The sequence below is a fragment of the Pollicipes pollicipes genome, unplaced genomic scaffold (genome assembly GCF_011947565.3).
Source record: "Pollicipes pollicipes isolate AB1234 unplaced genomic scaffold, Ppol_2.1 Scaffold_4002;HRSCAF=4701_pilon_pilon_pilon, whole genome shotgun sequence".
Lineage (NCBI taxonomy): Eukaryota > Metazoa > Arthropoda > Thecostraca > Pollicipedomorpha > Pollicipedidae > Pollicipes > Pollicipes pollicipes.
The window spans coordinates 39,403,202-39,429,551 of record NW_023596420.1 but is presented as its reverse complement, the minus strand read 5'-3'; the positions used below and the strand labels follow the sequence as shown (position 1 = coordinate 39,429,551).

The following is a 26,350-nucleotide window of genomic DNA, read 5'->3' as shown; positions in this document are numbered from 1 at the left end:
TAAGGCGCGCCCGCGCGCACGTCACCTCACAAGGTCCGCCCGCGCGCACGTCACCTCACAAGGTCCGCCCGCGCGCACGTCACCTCACAAGGTCCGCCCGCGCGCACGTCACCTCACAAGGTCCGCCCGCGCGCACGTCACCTCATAAGGTCCGCCCGCGCGCACGTCACCTCACAAGGTCCGCCCCGCGCGCACGTCACCTCATAAGGCGCGCCCGCGCGCACGTCACCTCACAAGGTCCGCCCGCGCGCACGTCACCTCACAAGGTCCGCCCGCGCGCACGTCACCTCACAAGGTCCGCCCGCGCGCACGTCACCTCACAAGGTCCGCCCGCGCGCACGTCACCTCACAAGGTCCGCCCGCGCGCACGTCACCTCATAAGGCGCGCCCGCGCGCACGTCACCTCACAAGGTCCGCCCGCGCGCACGTCACCTCACAAGGTCCGCCCGCGCGCACGTCACCTCACAAGGTCCGCCCGCGCGCACGTCACCTCACAAGGTCCGCCCGCGCGCACGTCACCTCACAAGGTCCGCCCGCGCGCACGTCACCTCACAAGGTCCGCCCGCACGACGTCACCTCATAAGGCCCGCCCGCGCGCCCATGGCGCTGCACCTGGCGAGGCCATGCACCCTGCACCCAGCGAGGCACCCAGGCACCCAGGCACCCGGGCCCGGTCAGCGAAGCCGGCGACCTCGGCCGGCGGGCCAATATCGGCCTCGGCCAAGTCCGGGTATTGGCCGGGTCGATGCCGAAAAGACCCCGACGTGCTCAATCACCGCGAACGATCGCCCCGTAGCCACGCGGGTCTGCGGCGCGCTCCGAGGTCACCGGCAGGCGAGACGCACCGGCCTATCGTCACGCAGCGAATACAAGAGCTGTTGCCGGGCGCGGGGCGGGCTACACCCCCGCGCGTGCCGCCCGGAGCCGCAGCGCCGCGGGGTCAGGTCGATACGGCAGCCGTGCGAGTTGTCACCGGGCGTGCCATTCAGGCGTCAGCTGTGCTGGCGCGCGCGCCGGGCTGGGAGCTCCGCCCGGTGACGCGTCGGCGGGCGCCCGCGTGTGACCTGTCACCGGGCCCCCTTCGGTCCGCCGGCCGGCCGACAAACCCGCGCCGGAGCCCTGCGCGGCACGGGCTGCACTCGAGATTGCTGTTCAAACACGCTGGCGCGATGTTGGGCGCGGTCGGCACTGAGCAGACGGCACATCCTGCGGCTCGCTGCAGATCGCTGCTGGTGCAGGAGCTTCTTAAAATGCTGCGGTGCTACGAGAGCTTAGCGCGAGGAAATCCAGCCACGGCATTTCTAAATATAGACCCAATACCGAATTGGACTGCTGCATTGTTCCTTTCTAAAGTGGGTGACGCCCGTCCAGCGTTTTTGATTGCCTTCAAGCCGGCTACACCTCCCCCCCCCCCCCCCCCCGAGGGCTGAGTGGATGCTGCCAGAGGCCTTTCACCGACCAAAGCTTCAAAAACGATCTCCAAGAGACGCTGGCAGATCAGCGATGCAACGTAGTGCAAAGATGAGCCAGGACACTGTCTCAGCCCGGAAAAGGCGTGACCGTTTAAATCACGTGTAGGACAATTGTGACATGGGAAAAGCAAAAAACAAACATTTTATGTTGAATGATTGTTGTTGCCCTGATCAAAGCCAAGGATAAACCAAACATCGGAATGAATATCTGAAGGAGACTTCAATCAATCTATCGTCCATAAATTACCGCATTTTGCGCATAAATGCGCACCTAAGTATCCGCATCAAGTGGCATCGATTCAAAGGCATGCACCATGTTACTGCTCCGTTCGCGTATCCTCTGACCGCCGGCAGCCGTCGGCCGCGTGCTTCCACCCCGTCCGGTCCGGCCACCCCACACCTCCCAGCCACACCGCCCTCACATCTGTGGACAAATCACGCCGCCGCCGCCAACAGATCGTGCGGCGCCGCTACAAACCGGCGCAACGCCTCCCAATGACGGCCAAATGACTCGGCCATCTGGCGCGGTCGGTCGGCCCGGGCCCAACAAACGGATCCGAACAAACCCGAGCGGGCGGCGGCGGCCAGCCGGGCCCGACAAACGGATCCAAGCGGACCCAGCGGGCGGCGACAACCGGCCGCACGCGGTCGGCCGTGGCCAAATATGGCCGGCGGGCGGCCGGCGGGCGCCGGCCGGTCACGCGACGGCAGCGGGTCCGCCACCGCCGCCCGAGCGGCGGCGTCCCCCGTCTGGGCGGCGGTGGACGCCGGCTAGGGCGCGGCCACTGCCATGACGGGAGGGGCGTTGACCGGTGACACGCGTCCACACCGAGACCTGGCTGGTGGACAGTGTCCCCCCCCCTCCCCCAGTGGATGGCACCGGGTACCGGGTCGGGATCTGGCAGAAAACGGCGATGGACCGACTGGCCATGTCCAAATTAAGCTAGAGTGGTCATTAACAGGGCCAAATGCCGCAACCATTATCCCATGTCGACAGCATAAGGACGCTGTGTGACTCCATAGTTACATTTGTTTGCATTTAAAAGCTGAGCAGTTGAGCTTCGTACCGAGTGATCGATCGCCAGCCGTTGTTTGCTTTCCAATCGAGAACTGGGCCCCGGCCGGCGGCGAGACGCCAGCACTGCAGCGCACGTGGAGCTGGCGCTGGGCCGCGCGCCGCGCTGGCAAGTGCGCTTCCCCACGCGGAAGGCTCGCGCCTGCCGTCTTCGTCTGAGCCGGCAGCGGCGTCAGCAACAAGTCGGCCGGTGACGTCCGCTCAACAGCGGCCTGGCTTTCATGCCGCTCCGTGCAGAGGCAAAGCCAAAGCCGGCGCGGACCGGATGCAGGCCGGCTCGCCGTCCGACGTCGCCACTTGGCAACGGGCCATGCGCCAGCCGGACGGCGACGCGCAGCACGGCGGTGAAAAACGTGGCGCTCCGGTGAATGGGATGTTAATAATCGCAGACGGGTTTGTCTCGCAGTGTCCGCACGTCTGCTCAGCAGATTTCGCCGCTGTTCCAGACATAAGCAAGAGCAGATAAGGCGCCGACGTCCGAGAACTGGCCTAAAAAAATAACACAAAAAGCGCCTTCTGGTAGTGGGGTGAGAACACCGTTATCTCCCCCGATATGGCCAATCTCTGACCAGAGCCGATGTCCAAAGTGCAGCGTTTAACTGACAGCCCCACAAAGAGCCAATGAGAGGACATCTGATAACGCGCGATAACTGCGGATGACGAGGCGTTTCTCGCTGCAGCGCCGGCGAGAAGCGAGGTGCGGCGTGCCAGCGCCGGCGCATCTACGGCGCTGTTTGCACTTCGCAACACGTGCCACACGGCTCGTCCCCGCTCGCATAGCACTGATGACGTTGACCTGCCCCGAACCAGCAGTCCGCCCTTGGTCCGCTCGGTTCACCACGCGCCGATACACCAGCAGTCCCCCCCCCCCCCCTGGCCCGCTCGGTTCACCCACACGCCAATACACCAGCAGTCCGCCCCTGGTCCGCTCGGTTCTCCCATACGCTGATACACCAGCAGACCGCCCCTGGTCCGCTCGGTTCGCCCGCACGCTGATACACCAGCAGTCTGCCCCTGGTCCGCTCAGCCCGCCCGCACGCCGATACACCAGCAGTCTGCCCCTGGTCCGCTCAGCCCGCCCGCACGCCGATACACCGGCAGTCCGTCCCTGGTCCGCTCAGCCCGCCCGCGCGCCGATACACCATCAGCGGGCGGGTCGACCTTGGCGCTCGACTGGAGTCCGCGTGCCTGTGGTGCGACGCGGCGCACGCCGAGGGGGCGTGCCGCCACCCTGGACCGGCTGTTCTTCACCATCCGGGGAATGCCTGCCATGTCCGGGGTACCAGCATTGGTGGGAGCGCCGCGCGTGAGAAGGGAGGGGACCGTACTGACTTTCGCCGAAATTAGCATACCCGACACACACCACTGGAAAATGCCGTCCCCACAGTTTTGCTGCGTAGCTCCTCTTTTCGCCGTTCTCCATTCACGGGCGAATGAGACATTCCCACGCATGGCACCGCTAGGAAACATGAGGGAACCTTCCCGTTGGAAAAGGCATACCTAACCTACCGAACGTCTGCAGTCTTCAGTCGGTTCAGCCCTCCTGAGTGGATGGAAGCCCACGGATTCAGCTCGTCTGAGCGTTGGACTTCGGGACCGGCCTTGGTGCCGACATACCTGCGGTGTGGGCTGCACGAGGCTGCAGCGGGCCCGGCTGCTTTCCCGGCGGCAAAGCCTGATGTCACCAGCTTCCACGATCTCTCGCGCTGTGAGCTGACGCCGCGGGCTCGGCGGTCGCCTCACAGGCCGCGCTTCGGTACCGACTGCCGCCGCCGCCGCCGCCGCCGCCGCTGCCGCCGGCCGGCGGGCGGTCCGTGAGTGACGTCACCGGTGACGTAGCGCCGGGGCACGCGGCGGCCTGGCGCAGGAATGCGGCCGGGCGCGCCAGCCGCCGCCGACGCCGGCCGCGCCGCGCTATAATAGAACGGCCGGCCACGGCGCCGGCCTGCACGGCAGGCGGCAGCGGCGGAGGCGGCCTGCCTTCAGCCCTGCGGCGGCGTCTCTGCGACGCTGCGACGCGGCTCAAACTTCACGGGAGACGGAGAGTGTGTCCGGCGCCGCCAGGTGCAGGCAGCCCCAGCGAGGGGATGAGCCGCCGCGCGAGGCGACAGTCGTCGGGCGGGCCTGCGGACGCGGGCGCACACCCGAGCGGGGAGATCGCTCCATCTGCTGCTCGCCCATGTCGTGTGCGGGCGAGCGGCCGGCTTCGATCCGCACGCGCTCCAGCCGCGATCCACCCCTCGCCGCACCGGCAGCGCGAGGCTGCGCGCGTTCGCTCACAATACCCCATCATTTACCCGTGGTAGCCCATGATAACATGGGTGACCCCATGTCGTCGGCCTGCAATCGCTAACAAGGCAAACACGTCAGAGACTTGTGCGCGTGACCGTGCCCACGTTGTTGATCGTGAGCTTTGCGTTGGTGTAAGCGCCGCTCGCCAGTTTCAACGTGTCCCGGTCCCGAAGCAGCCCCTCGCCCCCTCGATGCGTGGGTGCGAAGGTGGAGCAGCTGCGCGGTAGCCACCTGCACTGCGTCCTATCACCAGCGCCGGCGGCTCTGTCCGGCCGCCAGCGCCGAGTGGTCGTCCGCCGATAGCCCCACCTGTGCTTCAGCGCGCGCCTCGGTGCGCAAGACCCCTCCCCCCCCCCCCGCCTACGCCGCCACTGTGCGCCGCCCCGGGCCAATGGGGGTGGCGAGGGGGCGGGGGCACTTCCGATTCCGTCCGCGGGCGGGATGACGTCACTGGGACGTGGGATGACGCCACCGATTGGACGTGAGACGCGGCGCAGCTGCGGCCGGCGGCTCCGCGCCGGCGTCCGTTGCGACGCGTCGGACGCAGCTGCCCGACGGCGAAAGCCGCGGACAGTCTCCCCCACGTCGCGGGAGGAGTTGCCCAACTAAACGATGGTTACAGCTCCGCGCAGCATGATGGAGCGCTCGCCCGTCGAGTGTGCGGCGAATTGCCGCTGCAGGTATGTGGCGCTGGCACGTCGGCAGACTCTGCGTCCCGAATGGCCCCGACTGAGCGCGGCGGGCCCAGGCGCTGCCGGGAAGCCGTGGGGTGTCGGTCACAGGGTGGTGGTGTCAGGCAGCTGGCGCGTGCTAACGGGTGCGTCATCCCAGCTGACTGCCACGGCAATCGGAGCGGCCGGTGTCCGGGGCTCAGGCGCCCGACACGCTGACGTCACGGGCCGTTCGCTCGGGCTGGCTGACTCAGCCGCTGGTGCCGAACGCCGAGCTCCGGCAGCCTTGGTGGCGAGCGTTCCGACCGGCGGCCACTGTGTACTGTAACTGCATGTCGTAAGCATGCATGCATGCAGTCAACAGTGCGAAACGTGGCGTGTTTACCTCTCTAGCAACAGACGCGCACGGATTGGTCGCCGCGTGTTGCGCGCCGCTGGGTTGTACGGAACAACAGGATGCTCGATATTCTGCTGAGAAAACATCTCGGACGGTCAAGACCGACGCTTGCTGCCGTGTGCGCGGATGCCGAAAATGGACGCGGTCTGCAGGGCGCCGCTCTGGCAGCGTTGCCTGTCGCCAGGCGGTCGCTGCGCGCCTGGAATGCACAATCGTTTAGGCCTGGACACGTTCTGTCTGGCGCGTGTGCTGCCACCTGTCGGCGCGTGAGGAAGATCGACCTCGCGTACCCCGTCACCGCCCGGGCCGGCCGGGCGGCAATGCGAGGCAGCCGCGCGCCGCGCCTGCCAACGCCGCACTTCGAGCCGAGCTGGAGCCAGCAGTCCTGTCGCCTCGCTACGCCAGCCCAGATGGAGGACACGTCCGAGGGAACGTATGGAATGGAAGTCACAGGGGCTGTGATCGTGCTGGGGCAGATCCGCCGGACATTGCAGAGAGGACAGCGGACAGCGCGCTGCTTGAAGTGCAAGCATCCACGCAACGCTTACAGGACCCGTGGAAATAAACACGCACAAAGGCTACGATGTCCATCTGCTGGCTCACACGTACGGAAGATCTCATCCGCGGGAAGGTCTTCCTGTTTCTGCTGTTGTTCCGTAAAAACGTCGGCATCCATCTGTTGCAGGGCTCCAACGCCTGAACGTATTCATCTTCCCACCCCGTCGTGCCCTGCACCCTGCAGGCCTCCCCCCCCCCCCCTCCGGTGGTGACCACAGTTGGCCGCGGATCGGCCACAGGGGCTCGCCCGGCCACCCGAGCCCCGTCCGAACGGCAGTGAGTCATGATGCCGAGAAGGACACGGCGATCCTGTTACGACAGACTTACGCCCAGTTCAACTCTGATCAGTCTATCGCGGCGTCCGCTTGGCTGGAATGTCCCAGACTGGAACGAATGGATGGATGCCCGGCCCCGAAGTGCTAGGCGGGCTTTGAGCCATCGTCGGGACTGGTCGGAACGTTCTCTCATCGTTCTCAAGGTCGAGACGTCCTCTACAAATAGCCTGAATGAAGCACGGGACGTTCTTCATGGCTAACCTCCGGTAGATATTCGAAGTCAGCGCGGGTGACAGCAGGAAATTGCCGGAGCGCCGGCACCAGTAGAAGCGGTCCGAGCATCTCCCGTATCTTGCCTTCGCTGGAAATCCTTTGACTGGTTAACCAATAACGCTGCACTTGCCAACGTTTCTGCGGTATTTGTATATGGCGTGTCCCCGTGGCATTAAGCTTTTGGCCCTCGGTGCCAATCGCAGCGATCATTCGTGACTTGTAGCGTAATGGGCCCGTTTTAAATCGCGCGGTAATGATCACTTGACGCAAAAATGCAAGGCGCACAGGCCGAAAGACACCTGTTCGGCCTTCACATCCTCCATGGACAGGTGAATAGGAGTGATCAATAGGGCAAATGAATACCCCGTGCACTAATTTATACCCCAGGCAGGCAGCATCCCGAAAGTTTATTTCCTGCTTTGGTGTGGTGTAAGGAAAGATCATTCGGAAACAGACAATGCTGCAGGTGTCCAAGCAATATGTTATACACCAACAAGTAGCAATGCTAATCCATAATATGCAACAAAGCAGCCATACGATCAGTTCGCAGTCAATCCTGGAGAGGGAGGAAGGGGATAGTCGGACCAGGCATTGGCTGCCGACGGCGGGTGGGCGCTGGGCTTAGATAAGACATATATGACAGAAGAGCCTTTATTCTGTGGCTTGGTTTTTTACAGAAAAAACTCCAGTTTTATATATTTTGTCCCATCGTTCTTGACAAAAAGTATTTGGGATTCTGAATTTGTTTCCGCCTAAAATGCTGCGAACAAAAGTGGGGCGAGAAATCTCGGCGCATGAAAATTCAGCCGCACTACGGGCCAGCGAATATCATGACAAATTCTGATATGTCTATGTCGAGGTCATATTTTGGCATCGACCCTGCGAACGTAGACCCCTCCTCAATGATCCAAAATGCCTACCCGCTCATGGAATTTCGCGACCCTAGCGGGAAACAATGTTGAAGTGGGCAAATCATCGTAGGAAGCTGGAAAGCCTTAGTTTTCGAATGACATAAATAAGTCGAAAAGGCAAGATTGTGCACCAGCGAGGAACAGTTGTAGATGTGTACCTAGCATAGCAGCAATGGCGTTTGATCATTTCCAAAACATGCTATGTGTACTAAGACCGGACAATAACCTCCGTCTCTATCCCCTCCCCTCTCCCCCCCCCCCTCCCCTCTCTCCCGACCGCCAGGCTTGCTTCCCGGAAAAGGTTTCTGAAACATACCTTGAGTCTGCTCCCCGCCCCCCACACTTTTTGAAACATTCCCACGCATTTGCCTGACATACCCTCAGGTCTTCATTTTTCCCCGGATTTGGCCACTTAAACTTGCATCACCGGTGTCAGAATTAAGCTTACAAAAATTTGGGCAGTTACGAAACTGTTTTGATATTGAGGAATGGCTTGCCATTTGAAGCTAGCATGATACTGACAACGAAAATGCATGATAATGATATTGACAATGTGTTTAAATGCCACGTGTACCAGCAGTTCAGACCTTGCTGCATTTCATTCGCGCAGCGTTCCCTTTTTTGTTCATATGTATTGGGGGGGGGGGGGGGCTCAGGAGAGTATTGGGCGCGCTCAAGTCAGGAGTGGAGGGAGGGGGGCTCAGCTCCCTGAAAGTATACTTAGCAACGCTCCTGATCAAGAGGCCAGCAGGCCTAACAAAGCGTGACTCACAGTCCTCCGCTGGCGCCCCGCCTCTGTCGACAACGGCCGGTGAGGTGGCTGGCGAAGCCCGAGGCCAGACGCGGCCCCCATATGACGCGGACAGCCGGGCTAAAAGTGGAACAAGGCTCCGGCGCAGGCGGCAGCAATTAACAGGTGCCGTTCTCCGAAGTCAGTGGCCATGTGCGCGGCGGCCATTCGCCATGTCGAAGGCGGTGCTGACATGTCGGAGACGGTGCCGACAGGGCGGCAGTCAGCGGTCGCTCGGTTGGGTTCGACGATGAGCGGTGGTGTCGGTGATGAACAGTGTGATGGAGTGGGGTGATGGTCATCATGCGGGTCCGTGAGTGCTTGCTCGTTGACACCAGTCAGTACACGCTTACATAATTTGACTTGCCTATGCGTATTCCACGTGGGTGCACAAATACATTAAGATATAAATGACTGAAGAACAGTTTTCATGATGATGAATAACTCCATGCCTCCAATCAGATAGTGTAGCTGGGTCGAGCAACGAGCAGGCCAGTTGCAAGCACATTTCATGTGGCTATGAAGCTGCCACCGCCTGGCGGCATTATTCACGATTACGTAAGTGGACCCACGACGGTGAGTCATATCATGGCAGCCAAAACCACCCCCACTCCTTGTGAAAATGTCAGTGACTAAAATGATTCCAGACTAGCCAGATGTTACCGAAGGTTAATGTAAGCTTCATATGACCATTGTAGTCGGTGCGCCCCCAAGCCCAAATCATCATCAATTAAGGCCAGTGTAACGCTGTCTGGAACTCCCACGTCGACCATCGGATATTGTAGCTGTTGTTGCAGGATATGTACATGACGTGTGAGCACATTTGGACGTAGTCCTGCTTAGGATCTGCGAGTAAATATATATATATATATATATATATATATATATATATATATATACCTAGCTTGTTTCACTGATTTCAGAGACATGGAAGGCATTGAACGAGTTATTCACCACTTATTCACATTCATTCATCAGATAAAGGCATACTCAACATAACCCGCCTACAAGCGTGCGGTTTCCTTCTCATTTGGGGGGTCGTGCCCCCTGGCCAGAGATGTAGTGTCCTATTTGTTATTATTTGCATCCATTATATCTCATTAATCATAATTTGTAGGGTTCAACAATACAAAAAACAGCAATTTTGAGAGACAATACTTCTGCTACAACACTGAAAAAGCGCGCTAAACCAGGGAGAAGGCTGCTTGAAGTGCATTTCAGAGGCGGACTAATATTCCTACGCATTTTGCCAATCTGCACCCCTGTAGCCCTACAATTACCGGTAACATGCTTCTACAAGTAAGCGAAACAATTTTACTTTTGATTTTGAGGACTCATCGTACAATCAGCTGGAAGCATTGTGATCGCTATCTTCGCAAAATCATTGCCGGCGCACAACCTGCATTTCCTCACATGATCCCAATTAGAGTGGGAAACCCATGCAATATTGGTATCACAGATATAAACGACATTTTTGAACACCTCTAGCACCTTCAATTAGCTCTATTATGCAATACGATGACGATTAAAAGCGTTTTACCTCACGCCTGTCCACCGGTCAGGACGTTACGTCTGAGGCGCGATGGTCAGTGTGAGAGGCCTACACCAGCGATGCCCGGCATCTTACCTCAAAGCCGCTGTTCCTCCCAACAGAAGAAAGCCTGGGACAAATCCCTGACATGTGTCTCCCTAACGTCCTCTGTCGACCTCTTAAGCTACAGATCGGGTTTTCGCAAACAATAAGCCTCCTAGATCGGCAGGGGCTTTTGACGCTGTAAGCAGGGACCCCCTCCATGGTACGTAGTTTGAAAAGTCGCCCAGAGCCTTAAACGAATTGACAATTGGCTGCGTTTTTCAGGTACAGTCAGCTTCTCACGACCTGAACACAACCAACAGCGGGCTGCAGCCTTGCATGAAACCTAACTCATTACCCGGTGGCGCGCATCCCAGCCCATTTGCCCCAAATCGCACTGACGCTTTAAAACGCTGCGCAGGAAGCTGATCACGTTCGCCGCAAGATGCTCTGGCCAACCACATACTCTTACGGCTAGTAATAGGCCTAGTTATTTAATATTTTGCACTGTTTAGTATGTGCAGTGAATCTTGGTTGCAAAATCTGTGAAAAGCACTGATTTGAGGGGCAATGGAAAACACTGTGTCACCGCTGATCCGTGACGTCACCACTGATATGGTATAGTTTGTAGGATATTTCTGCCACCTGCTAATACCTACCCTAATTAAAGCTACTGTGTTTGGCAGCATCCTGTGGCTCAACTTGCTCATACACCGAAACGTCAACGTTTCGACATGTGCTCTACACAAGCTCATATTGCAAGCGTTAGCTGGTATAGACCAATACTAAGCTCTGAGTTTCGTTTAACTGGGGTGGTCTGTTATAATATGAGCTGGTAGACTGTAATTTGTTTCCATTTTCGCAATCTTGTCACCAATCGGCTCGCAAAATTATCCGTTTTTTTGTCAACGACCATATCGAGTAAATCAGAAGCTTTTTCAACCCCTGCGTGTCTTATCCTGATATGCTTCAAACATGCACCATCTTTGCGCTGTTCTAGCTGTCATCATTCTAGCTGGCATGTCATCGAACACGTTTAATGTTTACTACGCTGTACAAGTCCAAAGAGCTTCCACCAAGCATGCCGCCCGTCTGCGTGAACTGCTGCATTTCATTCTACAAACTATAAGCAGCGCGCATGGTTAAATGTTGGCAGAAAGGTTATCCTTCCAAGCCATCAAAACTATGAAGCTACAGAAAACCAACACAGACCAGGCAAGGTGCATCTGGTGTATGCCTACAGCTATACCTAACTATCGGTATGCATCCATTTGTACAGTGACATGGTTTGCCCAGTCACTATATGTTGCTTCAGTTTGTGTCCATTTTGTTAATCAAGTCAAACTATCGATGCTTGTATTTGCATGATGCCTCAGTAACTAACACCCTGCGTTAAAACTCGACGCTGATGTGAGTTAAACTCAGGCGCCAACATACGCCAACGGTGCGTAACACGCGCGAGATCGTCCAGAACTAACGCCAGCGCGGCCCGAGCCAACCAAACACTGTTTCTGCTCATAGCACAAACTTAACTTAGATAGGCCGTCTGGTGGACAACTAAAATCAGGGTATATTTCGCACAACAACAACGTGCAACACATCCGCACATTACATACGTACGCAGCTGGAAGCATCTCTTCAGTGACACACATCCACACGCACGCCGTGTCTCGCATGACGCGGCGTGCGTGCGCACACTCACATCGGCGCACACACACCACATCCGCCGCGTCACACTCACATCACATCGCCGCGTCACACTCACCCGCGTGCCCGGTCCCGCCATGATGGCCTCCGCTTCGCTGTCCGCCTCCCGCGAGTCGCAGCTGCGCCGGTTCCAGGCGGCTCCAGGCGAGTGGGCGCGAGTGACGCACCACCAGCGCCGGCGGCAGCGGACGTGGGGCGCGCTCCGGACGCGCTGCCTCCGACTCGGACGGCAGGCGCGGCCGCGGCGCGCTGGCACCGGACGCCGGCCCCGTGCCAGGTCGGAAATACCCCGGCGGCGCCGGGACCGGCTGGTTCGCCGCCGGCGCCGGGCCGCCGACAGGTGTCCCGTGGCCACCCGGCCGCGACAGCCGAGATTGCCCTCGGCTGGGTCGGATAACGCGCGTCGGCGGCGTGTCGGTGGGGACACGGGCGGGCGGGGTGCGTGGGTGCGGTCGGTGGCGGCGTGGATGCAGTCGGTGGGCGTGTGGGTGCAGTCCCTGGCTGGGTTGCTCGTGCGGTGTGAGTCTGTCATGTGCAAGTGGACGAATTATCGTTGGTGACAGCCCTGAACGTTTGAGAGCTGCGTTTTAAGACGACTCGCACTACGGTGTACACACCAAAATGTACGGAGCCGTCATCCCATTCTGCCAGTGACAGATCCCACAAGATTTGCGTTACCTATGTACGACGTTACTTTGGCTGCCATGACGCTATCTGCGACGGGCTATGCCTCACATTACACCTTAAGGACGGGCGTGTAAACTCACACGGCATGGGGAGAGAAGGAACACTTCAAAGAGGGCAGCATGACTAGTGCCTGGGACCTTATTTGATTTACCCGACGGGGAGACATGGGCAAAACCAGCTCTCAAGTTATCACTCCATGCATGATTGCCCACCATACATTTACGCATAATCAGAACGTTCCGAATTACGTCAGAACCAACCTTCCTGAGACATGCCAAGACGAAGCAGTTGCATTTTTCCGTCTCAGCTCCTGATGCGATTGTCTTTTACGTAGCACATCACCATTTGTTTCGATATATCTGCCCTCGCCAAACAAATTTCTGCATGTGGATAAAACATTCATCATCTTGTCCCTAATTAGTTTCGATGAAAAACGACGGCTTATTGACAAGAAACACTGCCAATTTCATTGTATATACTACGGATCTCCGGATCGAGCGCAGCGTAGGTATGTGTTGATCGTGAATGCCTGGACGCTAAACCCAATAAGTGTGTGAAGTGGATGCCATTGGTGTCAACCAACCGCTCAGCATAATAATGAAGGTCTAGTTATCCGCCTTATGAATTGTGTGGCGATCAATACGTAACGCAACACAACTAGTTGTGAATGAGGTGAAAGAAACCGTCAGATGTCTCATCACTTTCTTTTTCTCGAAGCTATGCACAGAAATAACAGCACTGTGTTCGCCACTCAGTGAACAACCAAGACACGAAATAGGAACATGTCTCCACCGTAGTGCACCGGCAGCGGAGGCCTGCGGGTATCACGTATGCCGTTATGCCTGTCACCACTAGGCCTTATGTCTCAGTGGCCAGCTGAGGCTACAGGCCGGGAGGCGCTCACTGGACGACACGCAGCGCACTGGAAGGGACGGCCCCGTCCAGCTGGATGTTCGACTCGTGAGCGATGTGGGCTGTTGACGACAGCGATAAGTGCGCGGCGGAAGGCGACGGACCTCAGGAGACGCAATAAGTGGTCTTATCTTGGGTGTTTCTGTGAGAAGGGCGAAAACCTCGCTTTTGCCTTCGGATGCCACCTGCACTGACATCAAGCATTTTCCATATCCGCGGCGGAAAATTGTGTTGGACAATGGTAGTGATGCTGCTGGCAGCAGGCTCGTATTTGGATATTGATCCACACCACGCCACCTCTATGTCTTCAGCCGAGCTGATTTATGCGAAAATGTGATAGGTTTAAACAACGTAATTTGGCTTCCAAAACCTATTCGGTGCGTTCGGAAAATGGCTCAAAGCTTGGCAAATTTCATTACAAAAAGAAGGCCGCGTCACATGCGGCCCAGGGCATCGGTTCCGACCTTATCTCGCGTCCACGGGGTGGGTCGCGACGTCGTCAGAGACCGACGAAGCTGGCCATCTGCTGGGGAGCTCCGACGCACTGCCGGCTGTGAGCCTGTGCAGGTGTTAGGGTCGTCTGTGCTAGTGGCGACATTACTTATGCACTTGATGTTCGACGTATGCTTCAATTTCCCTCATTGCGACCGTCTTGGGAGGTGATGCACTCAGCGTCTTTCAGTTACCCACGCGGCAGCATGCATATGACACATCACGCATATGTTGGCATGCTAAGGTCAACACAGTTCGCTTCCTGACGCGACTCCTGTGTGGGTGAACGCGCTTCTGAGAGAGTGAAAACCTGCAAACGTCTGACCCACGACTTTCCCGCCCGAGTTCCCAACACCAGCCAATGACCCGGATTTGTGTAGAGATAAATCTTTGGAGTCTGGGCGTATGCAACAGGTGCTTTGCTAAACGGTAGAAAAGGGAAGAAAGAGTTGGGCAGAACGGTGAAGGTAGAACAATTCCACTGTGGGGTGTACATGTCGCAATGAATCTGAAGTAACATCGCGGACACAAAACAGCATAGGAGAACAGGCAAGATGGAAATGACTATTTCTACGCCGTTCAGATCACGAAACATTACAGTTTCGCGCACCCAGTGTACTACAGGACTGCACACAGCTTCTACTTATGATAAGAGATCAGGAGTTTTGGTGCACAAGGCTTCCGAGTAGCTGAGGCGTTCCCTCGTCTTTTGGCGTAGAACACGCAGAGCGCAAAGCACATTTTCTCCAAGAACAGCACCACGATCGCGCTTAGCACGCCTACAAAGATGATCAGAAACACATTCTTCAAACTCTCGACGCCGAAATGTGTTTTCTCCAGAGTCACGGTGTTGGTGGAGCAGAGGATGTCTTTGGTGCCCCTGGGGTGCCACCTGCGGAGCACGCGACTCAAAATACCCCGGTCGATCAGCTGTGGGAGGACATAGTTGACCAGTCGCAGGTACGGGAAATTCGGGCGGAAGAACAGCGAGTAGTCGTGTCGGAGTGTATGCCCGGGATCCATACAGACCGGACACTGGCCGTCCTGGGAGCCACTTGGCGAGCAGCCGAAGACAGCGTCCGTGTGGGCTCCGGTGAGCAGAAGGAGGTTGCGGCCCTGCAGCGGCCCGTCTGGCGAGGTCGGCAGCTGTGGCAGGTCTCGGCCGCCCATCAGCGGCTGCACCACCATCTCCCGCAGCGCCAGGCTGGAGGTGAAGTTACTGACGCGCCAGCCCTGCTCCAGCGCCTGATTCAGGGAGGCGAACGGCATCTGGTAGCGCGTAATGGCCATCTGGGCCAGCAGCGTTCCCGAGTAGCAGGCGAAGATGAAGAGCGACAGCAGGTACACGGCGCTGATGGCCAGCCGGTAGGAGAGCGCGCCGTCCGCGCGCACCACGGCGCCCTGTTGACAGAAAACGCCCAGCACGATAAGCGACCAGAACGACGCGTCCGTCTCGGGGGGCGGGTCAGCGTCTGCGTCGAGGGACACCCCGTGCATGCGCAGATGGCTCCAGGTGACCAGACAGAGCACGAGCACGGCCGCGGCCTGTACGGCCAGCAGGGCGTACCAAGCGCGGCTCTCCAGCAGCTGCGTCATGCGGAACTCGTTCAGCACGCGCGTGCGCCTCTGGTCGATCACGGCGCCAGAGCGCTCGGTCATGAACGGGTAGGAAAAGTCGAGCAGGCGGCCGCGCGTCGGGCTGTACATCAGCCTGCCGGCCATCATGTCCGCCCGGCCCGCGTGCAGTTCCTCCACCACCCGGTCCCAGGCGGAGAGGTTGGCCGTCTGCCGCACAGCGTGCAGCGAGTAGTTGAAGCCGAGCACGCTTTGCAGCAGCAGCACCAGCTCTCCGACCAGGCCGCCCGTGATGGTGCCGTTGCTGAACGTCACGTGCAGATTGTTCATGAGCAGCGGGGACAGGCCGCGGTCCTTTGACCCCTCCGAATCCAGGTGGGCCAGGCGCAGGTGGACGCCGCTCATGGCGCGCAGACTGGCGCTGAGCCCGGTGCGCCGCTGGCGGCGGATGTAGCGCGGCCCGCGGCACTCGCCTCGCGGTCCACGGCGGCTGTGGAAGCTCGAACCACTGTAGACCCGCAGCGAGCCGTTCTTGGCGATCATGTAGCGGTGGCGCGGCGCGAAGCCGCCCAGGAAGTGGGCGCGCCGTCGACCGCCCAGCGAGACCAGCAGCCAGGAGCGCGAGTCGTCCGCGCGCACCCGGGGGAAGAGGTCGGCCATCGCGGCCGTGTCCTCGTCCGGCGGCAGCCACACGACATACATGGCCGAGCCAGCGCCGGCTGGCCGGCCCAGCAGCGCTGCAGGACTCGTGCGGTACAGACGGGCGAAGATGCCGCGCGTTGAGAACAGTCGCAGCAGCAGCGTAGCCTCCGAATCTGTCGGGTAATGTGTGCGATCAGCAACTTTGTCTCATCGGCGTCACTTCCTGCGATCGGGTTTAGTTATGACATTTAAACTTCTTAAGGCCGCTTTCCATTCTCTAGCAGACAATAACTCACAGCTAGGGCGGAAGCCAAGGCGGTCATGTGAGGGTAGGAGCTCAGCTAGGACAGATGCCTATGTCTCACCGCGTGTCGCGCCTAATTGCGGACAGATAGCCGAACACGTCTGGAATGATTTCGCTTAAGTCAAGGTGTCTGCGAAGTCCGACACTCTTGGGATTCACGACGCCTGATGGGACGCCCAGCATTGGGACGAAGGCGTCTCTGTCCCATCGAAGGAACTGCCCTACATTTTTATGGGGTTTTGAACTGAGATCATTCCCTGTAGTTCGCAGCCATGCCCTTTTTAATGCTTTAAAGGACCCTATGCCTGAGCTTCACGCATGCGAACTAGTGCGGCCTATTTCGCGGCACCTATTCGAAAAGATGGCACCAAGACATGTATGATGTCATGGAAACTTCCATCGACCCCCGCCCCCCACCTCACTGGTTGTTTTACGCTCAGGAGCGAGAAAATCATAGCAATTGAAACATTGCGTTTGCAGCGATTCGGCACCATGTGCCCCAAAGACAGACTGGAATTGGCTAAGATCGAGCTTGATTGGTCAGATCAAGCTTCCGCTTGCGTGTTTCCATCCACGGATATCGATTTCTCAAAATGATTGGGGAGCGGGGGAGGGGTGCAAAGTCGTGGAAGTCGCCATTAGGGGTTGGTGTGAAAACTTCTCAGATTTAGTCCCGCTTTTCTAGTTGATCATTATGGAGACTGAAATCGGTGCATATTTACCATTAAGGGTTTAGGACAGTTGTTGTGTTATCATTATTCTATTCATAGGAAAAGTGTCCGCAATTTACGTGGCTATCATAACTCGCTTAGGCCCAGTTTTTGTCACACCGAAATTCCATGGATTAAACGTAGACATTTCAGCTAATGAAATACAAAACATTAGCCATCTTCCACGCATAATTTCAAAGGATGGTCTTAATCCTTTTTCCAAATAGTGTAAAGCAGACGCCCTTGTTAAGAATGTCTTGTCTCGGTACTGGCCATCGTTAGACTATTACTCCTCTCATGTTAGGATGCTGCTGTAGATCGTTGCGCTTTCGTGACTCTTCTATGGATGTTTTCGTCGAAGTAAAGGTCAGTGCTCTTCAAGTGGTCTTTCAAACGTACGCAGCTAAAAAATATATATCAGAACACCACAAGCACGCAGATAATGCTCACGACATGCATTTACACACGCACACACCTGACGCCATTTTACGGCGTGGATATGCACAAGTACAAATGCAACCATAAATTCGGCGCATCTGATAGCAATTCTAACGTCATAAAAAACGTTTAATGACGTAATCAATCGATAATGCACTGAGCAGCCTGTTTGCTACATAGCGAAACTGTGTTATGTAGAACAGTCTTTGCATTTAAAAGCGCACCAGTAATTACAAGAAGGGAGCACACTTCATCATACCTAATGCTTTCATCAATGCATTCAAATGCAGGACATTCCCCAAAAATTTTCCCAAATGTGCAACTGCTATCAGAGGTGTTGTGCGATGCTACCAGTGGAAAAGTTACTCTCAGCGCCTAGCATTGCAGTCCTTGCATCTGCCAGGCCCTGAGATCGCGGTTCGATCTCGCCCTCTCTCATTGCGACCCTGGTTCCGGCCCTCGTGCGATGTCATACACGTTTGTCAATGGTTGACCATCACGAAAAATCACATTATTTCCGTACCATGAGGCTGTGACCGTTTACGTTTGAATGCGCCATATAAAGTCAGTAGTTTGTTGCCAAATATACTCAAAGGACTCTAAAGAGACTAGGGCACACTGAAGAGATGGGTGTTTTTGTGTGGCCGGTGTTAAGTGGAGTGGGCGTTGGTGGCAGTGATTGAGTGATATGTTGGCGAATAGAAGCTTGGGACAACTCATCCTTGCCTCACCCCCAAAGAGGACTGGCATGGGCGAAGTCGCTGCTTGCCCATCACCTATGCGGCTAGAAATCTGCTGCATAAACTCAGCGACCTATGCTTGCCATCGCGCATTGTCCTTTGGTGCCATGTGCAGCGCAGCATTGCACATATTGCTCATGAAACCACGGCATGCTTCCCACACAATACGCAGTCGGCACACTCCACAACAGCGGCACGTACCAGTAAGCGTAGTCTGTATGAACACGTCCGCAGTATTGCCATGTTTACTGTGTAGACTGTCCACCAGACAGCTCAGCTGATCTCTCAGGGTTTCGTCGGGTGTCGTGGCTGCCGCTGCCGCCGCCGGTACCAGCAGCAGGCTCATGAGAAGCCCTGCCAGCGCAGCCGAACTGCTACGCATGGCTGCGCTGCACGAAACCGACTGCCGCTCGATATCGCTCCCCGCGCTTTTCAGCGAGGCCACACACAGTATGCCCTGTCCAGCCAGAGCCATTAGCGCCACCATGGTCCATCACCGTCATGCCCAAAACAACAAAACCTGCTCGTTCGCAAAGTGGGCGTCCGGTGCATGCTTTTCGGTGTGGTCCGAGGATCAAATATGCTCCATCACGCCTGCTGGGCTGGAAGCTCGATGGAGGTGTGCACAATCGGAAACAAATTGTTGGCGGTTGTGTGAATTGTTGCAGTGAACAGGCTTCAGGAACCTGGGCGAATTGAAATGGTCAGGAACGACCGGCTTTTGTCGATGTGTCACGGACAACAGGCGACACGATGTATCACGATGTGTCACGGACGGCAGGGTCTAAAACGCTTGGACAGGAGATACAGTTCAGCAGCAAAGAATTGTGTGTTTACAGACATTTCAGCGTGCAAGTCGAGCGGTTCGCTTTGGTGTGACCCGCACCATGACGGAATTTAAAGTGAATTTAAAGTGGTAGTTATTTCAGTGGGGGAAGTACATATGCGACACTCCCAATTTTCCAAAGCCACGTCAATGTTCAACCCATGAGGCTTGACTGATATGGCCTTGGACAAAACCTGGCAGACACTTTTTCGGCATTATAACTTGAGGATTCTTATGTCGAAAGTTATCGACCTTCACTGTACTGGGTACTGGGTACTGTACTGACGCGGCGCTGGGCCACGGGCGGCGTATCCGGGGGGGGGGGGGGGGGCAGCGGGGACGAACTGGGCTCTACCCATATTTTGAGGTGGGGAAAAAACTATCTCTTGGCCCGCCTCCCCCTGATGCTTTCTGGTGGTCAGAGGGGACCTTGGGTATGTGGCAATACTTGCATATTGTGTTGACAGCGAGGGTCCATATCTGGACCAGAAAGTGCCCATCTTAAGCTCAGAATGGAATCATTTTGCATCCGCGAAGGGCCCATCTTAGGCTGTAAATGTCCCATTTTCAAGACGGAAAAACTAATGTCACTTCGAGCGAATGCAACGGCCCGTTCTAGTTTGGAAAGGGCTCATCGTAGGCTCAGATAGGACCTTCTCAAATCTGGACAGCGTTCACCACAAACTCAGAAACGGCCCAACTCAACTCAGGTGGGAACTCTGTGTACGTTGACAGCTGGAAAAATTAATATTTGAAAAAGATCCATCTCACTTTTGTGCCTGGTAAGTACCCATCCCTGGTCCGGAATAGGCTCATCGTAGGCTCAAAGAGCCAGCGGCGGCGTATCTGCGAGGCAAAATGTCCCTTTTTTGAGGTAAGAGATAAGAGCCAAAATTATATTTTTCTCCAGATTCCAGGTGACCCACATGTTACGCCCAGCGGCTTTGTGAAAAAGATTTGATCATCGTGTGTCATCATCATAAGTGTATGGAACGATTGCAGGTCCAGCAAGGATCAATTTCAAGATAGGCAAACTCTTATAGCATTTTTTAGGCACGGAAAGGGCTCTTTTCCGGCCTGAAAAAGGGCCTATTGCAGACTCAAAAGGGCCTGTCTCTGATCCGGACTGATCCATCGTAAACTCAAACTGATCCATCGTAAACTCAAACTGGTCCATCGTAAACTCAGGTCAGGGTGGGCCGAAGCGTGAGCACAGAAAGGGTCCTCTAAGGTCTGGAAAAGGCCACTCGTGGACTCAAGTAAATCATGAGATGACACATCCAAGTATTAGATCATGAGATGACACATCCAAGTATTAGATCATGAGATGACACATCCAAGTATTAGATCATGAGATGACACATCCAAGTATTAGATCATGAGATGACACATCCAAGTATTAGATCATGAGATGACACATCCATGTATTAGATCATGAGATGACACATCCAAATATTAGATCATGAGATGACACATCCAAGTATTAGATCATGAGATGACACATCCAAGTGTTAGATCATGAGATGACACATCCAAGTATTAGATCATGAGATGACACATTCAAGTATTAGATCATGAGATGACACATTCAAGTATTAGATCATGAGATGACACATCCAAGTATTAGATCATGAGATGACACATCCAAGTATTAGATCATGAGATGACACATTCAAGTATTAGATCATGAGATGGCACATTCAGGTATTAGATCATGAGATGACACATCCAAGTATTAGATCATGAGATGACACACTATAGACTGATAAACTGACCATCTCGGGTCCCGAAAGGGCCATCTAAACATCTAAGCCCGAAAAAGTCCATCTCCAATCCCGCAAGGTGCGTGTTATACCAGGGGAGAGGCCAGAGCTTAGAGGAGAATGGATGGGGCGGCACAGCTTGATAAAGGGATCTCAGTGAAAAGGCACTCCCGAAATATCCCTAGATTTGGCCCGTTTCAGTCCGAGTGGCCCCAGATTCCTTCATTTTTCATCAGCATGCCAACGAATGCGTTCGCTGGGCGGCCCAGTCGATTAATCACTTAAGAGGTCCCTTACCTTTCGCGGACAGGGAACCCTGCAAGTAGGTCACTCGGGGGCCCGTTGCCTTTCCCGGTCGGATGCTGAAGGGAACTTCCGTTGCAACCCGCTACCCGAGGTGCTTATGGGCTTCCATTCTGCAGACACGGTGGCCGGGCCTCCTGATCGATCCGGATGACCGCATAGAGATGCAGCATGCATCGGCCCCCTCCCTGACGCGAAAATCCCTCAGACCGGAGCATTTTGTCCTGGATCGAAGCAGGGACTCCCGGGAACGCGAAAAGATCGCCTACCGATACAGGGAGTCCAAGGTCTGGCAGATGACTCAAGGTCGATTTATCGAGCCCCTGGTGGAAAGGGGGTACGGGTTCTTGATCACATTCGTTACCTGGCCCGAGCTTGACACAGGGCCATTTCACTGCCTCGTTATGAACCATTCCATTGTAATTTACCTCATCTCATTTTCATCTGCAGCGGGCCCGGTCAACAAAGAGACCCACTGCCACTTAGGGTCTCGCTTCCATCCCCGCACAGGAAACGAAACCTAGACCGACTCGGGGCCCTTGCCAGCATGGAGTCCCCTGCTAGGCGCACTGGGCCCCTCTCTAACACCACGGTCTGGCATTGCCTCAGGAACTGCGACCAACGCAAATGGTCTCGGACTGATAATCGCAGTCCCCAGCAAGGTCACAGCTTGGGAAATGGACGCCAGGTCGACACGGGGCAGACTGTTCGAAATTCGTGGTTGCGGATCGACGGAGGCCCCCCCCCCCCCCTCCTTCGGCCGTGATCGGTGCAAGAGATCCTCTGACGGGCGTTTGTGGGCCGGCGTTGCAAAATTGCAGCACCGGGCCAACCCTTCTGGCCCCTTAGTCTGGCCCTTGGTCATCGGTCCCGAAGATTGCTGCACCTGGACCAAAGGGGGGCAGGTGTGCCTGGTGCCTCCCCCCCCCCATCGAAAGCTATTCATATCGATAGCGGGGCCCCAACAGGTCTCAACGGGTCCCGTACAAATTTCTGGAGTGCAGCATTTCAACTGGCTTGTGACAAAATTCAGAGTGCAGTCGACCATAGCAAGGACGTTGTAAGACACAACAGCCGTGGCCCTCGCTAGGGAGGCGGCTTGACATCTACTGTTTATTAACATATGCATTAGAATTCCAAGGATTGCATTTTACTCACTGCACACAGTGCCAAATTCACCCCTGCGGCAGATACTTACGGGGGGGCGGAGGGCTGTGGGGAGAAAGACTTCGAACTGATCCTACGGCACCATGACATGCAATCATAACTCGGGGTTCAGTCTCATCCCCATACCATCGGTCTATGCTGATGCAGCGTAAATCTAACCGTTAGTGGAGCTACTAAACTACCGCAGGCGGCAAACCACTCGAGTCATCCTTATCAGCCGATACCGTTCAGGCCTAGTATTTCACAGGAAATAATTTTTGCCGTGGACGATTCACCGGAACTTTTATTCTAAAGGTTCGTCTACATGAAATGAAATTCAAGGACTCTTCCCTCTTACACATGACGTTAGAAAACGCACTCGAAAACTCACCTGTGGTTACGGACTGTCGTGACGGAGCGGAACTACGTGTAGATATCAGCAGTAGGCTCCACCCCGTCTGATTTTTAACCTGGCACTATCTGATCTTTGACCTGGCAATATCTGATCCTTGGCCTGACAAGGATCTGATCTGATCCTCGACCGGACAATGTCTGATCCTCGAGCTGACAATGTCTGATCCTTGATCTGACAATATCTGATCCTCGGCCTGACAATATCTGATCCTCGGCCTGACAATATCTGATCCTCGGCCTGACAATATCTGATCCTCGGCCTGACAATATCTAATCCCCGGGCTGACAATATCTAATCCCCGGGCTGACAATATCTGGCCCTTGGCCTGACAAGGGTCTGATCTGGTCCTTGACCGGTCTGCTCCACTCACGTGGCTGAGGAAGCTCAGCTTGTCAATATGGCCATATCGTCATATTGGCAGAGTGGACAGACGCTCTCGACGCAAGTGAACGTGTTGGCGAATGTCCCACACTTGAAGATACTGAAGCAAGCATAAGATGTGATAAAATAAACTCATTTATAACTATTGGTATACTTTTGAGTGAAAATACTGCTCCAGCCTGCTAAGACTGCTAAAGACTGCTAAGACTGCTGTGGCATCATTTCGGTGTCAAACATGCTCTTCAATACGTCATTGTTTGATTGCTTCATCTAATCCTGTACAACACTGCATGAGAGGTTATGTGGCAGTGTTTGCATATTGCATTGATAGTAGGCGTAGAGGGTCCATGTCTTGACTGATGTCAGCTGACCTTGTATAACATTCTTGTAGCCTCTACCCCATGGTAGAGGCAACAAGAGATCTTCCTCTATGTTATGTCTTTTAAACATTTAGTGCGAACCTTTTGAGAAAAAAAATTATCTCTGAGCTCAGACCTCACGGTAAGCACGCCGAGCAGTTCTTGTTGCGTGAGCCCTGAACGTTCCACCATCCGGTCGCGAAAATCCAGGTCAACGGCAGAATTGGGTGTAGCAACGTGCCGTAATGCTCCGCACGTTAAGCAGGCGCACTTTCAAAGGTTTCTTCCAACATGTTCTTCTGAGAATGTTTGCCTTTCAACCCAATGACACATGTGAGGCACATCGTATTCCTAGCTGGACGCGTGAGATCTTATGCACCCATCGCACTACCATGATCGGTAATCCTGACATTTCCTCTGTCCTCCTCAGTGATAATTGCGATGTAAGCATGAAAAAAATGATCGGCAATGGAGAACAGGTGTGATACCGTGCATTCCAAAGAAAGGTCTGTTTGCCCGTGGGCAGTGCATTTATTGACACACACTGATCATTGATGGTTCACATTTCTGAGCATCCTCTGTGCTTTTCAGTGCGCCACTCCCAGCTACATACCGGAAGTTTCACGGCTTCACCGAAGCTTCAAATGGGAGCATGTTTGCCGTACTGGAATATAACTGATCTCAATGGAGACCGCCATGGGCAGTGGCGCTCGCGAAGGTGATCCTTCATTGGAGGGAACGGCCAGAGGTCACCTGAGCCGAGGTTCGGGGAGTACGGAGGGTGCTTCAGCTGTGCGATGTTATCAGCTGGACTTTGTCACCACAGCGGCGCGACGGGGAGGGGCGTTGTCGTGGTGCTGAAGGGAGCTAATCGCGTGTGTTCCCTGGACGGTACCTGGCGCTGGCCGGAAGAAGATGTTCAGTTGAGATGGTTGCGTGCAGCGGGCCTGTGGCAGCGGTACATTTTGAAACTGCAGGTCTGCTTATATCATGCCCTAGTGGTCTCAAAGTGTAGCGTTCATCACCTTTCCGGAGTATTCCTGTAGACGAATTTTGTGGAGTTGAAAAGTGTACGTGTTTCCACTGCACCGGCTGCCTCTCAGTCTCTGGCTTTGACAGCGGAAACTAGCTTTCATATGCGTTGACAACCGACTCCAAAATCCGATCTCCCTCCTCCCGGTAACGTTGCAGACCCTCCTGTGCCAACTTGAAGCTCCTTCTCTCTGATCCCGAGATAACTGTTTTGACAGCGACCTTGAGACAGCCTTGAACATCTTCAGGCGATCTTGATTGATGTGGGGGACTCTTCCGCTGGTCATACCCGGATTCTAAAATACATACTGAGATCGTCTTCTCATTCTGATTTTATAAAGACTGCGCCAATGGCTGTAGCGTTGAAAACATGAAGATAAACGACGAGTGCGTCTGCACATGAGCCCGGTGTACACCTTTTGCGACCAACTGGTTGTCATGTTTCGATCGGTGGCAACAGTGTCATAATGTGCTGCTAAAAAATACATTGGTTATTGCGTCTTTCAAAAGTTCAAACCCGAAGTTTACCGGTAGTGGAGGAGCCTACGTCAACACACTCAATCTTTGTTTTTTTATAGGCATGGATCGCCCGACATGCCCTCAACAAGACGTCATGTACGGGTTATGTCAGTTGCTTACCGCCGGTGAGTGGGCCCAGTGCTTCAGCGGCGTTTAATAGCCTTGCGCTAGGGCTGTAAAACGCGTACGTTTTTACTGGATTATGAGCGATTTGAAAACAGTGGCGCACCTACGGTCGAAGGTTTTCCACGTGATTTGTGAGGCCACTGGAGCAGCCTCCGCGAATTTTCCAAGCACAAATCCTGATCATAGCTTCCATACTTTTGACTTTGCATCGTTGTTGTGCAGTCTGAAATTCTTCTTGCGTTTCGACGCCAAAATGTTACAGAAGAACTGACTTCTCAAAATACGGCGGAAAGATAACGCAAGCTCAATCAACTAGTGACCAGTGTATTTCCATTGGCAACCACAAGTCGTTCTGACCCGCCATCTATATTTTGTACCACACCTGCATGCACCTGTTAGGCGGGACGCGCTCGCTCCCTCACTTGTGTTGGCCGCCCGCACACAAACGCTTTGTGCGTCGCAAAAGGCATGCAAGAGTGACGTTACGTTATCGGAGCTTCGCTGCGATTTGCCTTGGAACGCCCCAGCCATTACATAAGTCTGAAATTACATAAGGACACGCCGTCCTCTAGCTGAACCCTCCGACCGGTGCGACGCGCCTGCATGCACCTGGCCGCCGAACTGCTCGCGGACCAGTCGACGCCGAGGGGTGAGCCGTGAAGGGCGGTGAGAGGTGGAATTCCCGTCGTTAGCCGCGCGCTGCCACCGCCGTTGCAAGGTTTGTAGGCTTTGTGATGACTGTTGGCTGTGATTTGGTGACAGCGAATCCTCTACGCCACGGACGTATGAGGTCGCGTAAAGTGAGGCGGGGAGGCAGTGTTTTAGCGTGATTCTTCCCACGCGCCACGGAAGTGGTCCGGTAGATCTTCATCAGAGTGGGAGGATTCTCTGTCCGCTCTGTCTATGTCCCAAGCAGTGGGGAGGAGGGGAGAGGGGGGACTCATTGTCCGTGTGTCACCGTGTGGCTTAAAGAGAATGTTTCACAT

General features: G+C 55.3%; 1 protein-coding gene and 1 pseudogene across 2 annotated transcripts in view; one reads left to right on the top strand and one right to left on the bottom strand.

The window, feature by feature from the left end:
* LOC119093628 (ubiquitin carboxyl-terminal hydrolase 2-like) overlaps window positions 1-12,199 on the bottom strand; it is a 36,304-nt pseudogene extending 24,105 nt beyond the window's left edge.
* LOC119093629 (glyoxalase domain-containing protein 4) overlaps window positions 8,902-26,350 on the top strand; it is a 40,363-nt gene continuing 22,914 nt past the window's right edge. The window contains exon 1 of one of the 2 annotated variants that reach the window (XM_037216620.1): window positions 8,902-9,272. The gene's annotated coding sequence lies outside the window, so the exon portion shown is untranslated. Of the gene's footprint in view, window positions 9,273-26,005; window positions 26,083-26,350 lie in introns of those variants that run through there. The other variant, XM_037216617.1, reaches the window with a different exon arrangement.